At 40.9% G+C, this 2,007-nt stretch overlaps 1 non-coding gene across 1 annotated transcript; it reads right to left on the bottom strand.

The window, feature by feature from the left end:
• Positions 1–338: 338 nt before the first annotated feature.
• TRNAE-CUC (transfer RNA glutamic acid (anticodon CUC)) lies at positions 339–411 on the bottom strand. The gene has a single exon. It is a non-coding gene; the product is annotated as a tRNA-Glu (tRNA).
• Positions 412–2,007: the final 1,596 nt, after the last annotated feature.

The following is a 2,007-nucleotide window of genomic DNA, read 5'->3' as shown; positions in this document are numbered from 1 at the left end:
ATAGGCAGGAAGCACCCGGACTCCAGCCAGTCACTTTCACATGCATTATGCCAGTTCATTCTTTATCAAAAATACCCTCAAAGGTTGGCATTATTACGTGCATTTTCTAGGTTAGAAAATTGTGCCTCAGAGAAGGTAAATGGCTTATCAGCCTGGAAAACATCTACATGACACCCAAATCCATCGTTTCTTCACGAAAGCACACTAAAAGTGTTTTAAATATTTTTTTAATATTTATTTTTATTTTTTATTTATTTGACTGCAACGGGTCTTAGTCATGGTACTCAGGATCTTTAGCTGCGACATGCAAACTCTTAGTTGCGTCATATGGGATCTAGTTCCCTGACCAGGGATTGAACCCAGGCCCTCTGCATTGAGAGCACAGAGTCTTAACCATTGGACCATCAGGGAAGTCCCAAAAGTGTCTCATATTTTAAGTCATGTTGATAGCGGGTAGAGGAACTGGGGTGACACGTCATCCACTTCTGAATCATTTTATCATGGACATGTTGGGCCTGTGGTCCACCTACTGCTTCTCTCTAGTATTTTCTTTCCTGTGTCATTAATCTGATGATATGGAGACAAAAAGAAACACTCTATAAATGGAAGCTGTGCAAAAGGAGGCAATGATAGTCCAAGAATTATGGAGAATTGCTTTCTTGGTTCTTCCCATCTTTCAGTCTACCATCATGAAGGTTAGAAAAAGGAAATACATCCAATGCAATATAATTTTGATGTAATGAACACGGGGGTACATGTGTCCTTTTGAACTACAGTTTTTTCAGGATATATGCCCAGTAATGGGATTACTAGGTCATATGATTGGTTTTATTTTTAGTTTTCTAAGGAAACTCCATACTGTTCTGTACAGTGACTGTACCAGTTTACATTTCCACCAATGTCAGAGGGTTCTCTTTATTCCACACCCCCTCCAGCATTTATTGCTTGTAGGTTTTCTGATGATGGCCATTCTGACTGGTCTGAGGCTAACGCCTCATTGTAGTTTTGACATGTGTACACTTTTTGTTGTTGTTCAGTTCTTAAGTCATGTCAGACTCTTTGCGACCCCATGGACTGCAGCATGCCAGGCTCCTCTGCCCTCCACTGTCTCCCAGAATTTGCTCAAATTCATGTCCTTGGCGTCAGTGATGCAATCTAACCATTTTTATGCTCTGCTGCCCTCTTCTCCTTTTGCCTTCAATCTTTCCCAGCAGTAGGACCTTTTCCAATGAGTCAGCTCTTTGTATCAGGTGGCCAAAGTATTAGAGCTTCAGCTTCAGCATCACTCCTTCCAATGAATATTCAGGGTTGGTTTCCTTTAGGATTAACTGGTTTGACCTCCTTACAGTCCACAGAGCTCTCAAGAGTCTTCTCCAGCACCACAGTTTGTAAGTATAAGGATACTTGATCTTATGTGTGTGTGTGTGTGTGTGTGTGTGTGTGTGTGTTTTACCTGTGTACTAGTTGTCTCAATCATCTGCTGGGACAATGCTTGGAAAACTTTTCCTGAATGGGCTAGATATATTTTAGGCTTTGCAGGTCATACTCAGCTCCACGGAAAATTTGTACATTGAATTGGTGTGTCCGTGTTTTGTTAAAACTGTGTTTACAAAAATAGGCAGTGGGATAGACCTGGTTCCAGGCTGTAGTTTGCTGACTACCTGCTCTGGGAGATAAGTCCTATGAAGATCTTGTCTTGTATCCAACAATATGCCCAGCACTAAAAGTCCATGCTTAGTATCAAGTAGCATGTAATAAGTTTACCTATTTATTTATTATTATCATTATTAATTTTGGCTGTGCTAGGTCTTTATTGCCGTGTGTGGGCTTCTTGAGTTGAGGCATGGGCGCTTAGTTGCCCCCCAGCATGTGGGATCTTAGTTCCCTGAACAGGGATCAGACCCACATCTCATGCATTAGAAGGTGGATTCTTAACAACTGGAAGAGGGGAATCCCTAATAAATTTATTTTTAAGTAAATGAGTGATTGAATGAATGAATAACTAAA

This window comes from Budorcas taxicolor, chromosome 21 (assembly GCF_023091745.1).
Source record: "Budorcas taxicolor isolate Tak-1 chromosome 21, Takin1.1, whole genome shotgun sequence".
NCBI lineage: Eukaryota > Metazoa > Chordata > Mammalia > Artiodactyla > Bovidae > Budorcas > Budorcas taxicolor.
The sequence above is the reverse complement of the archived record's forward strand: the minus strand, read 5'-3'. Positions and strand labels throughout refer to the sequence as shown.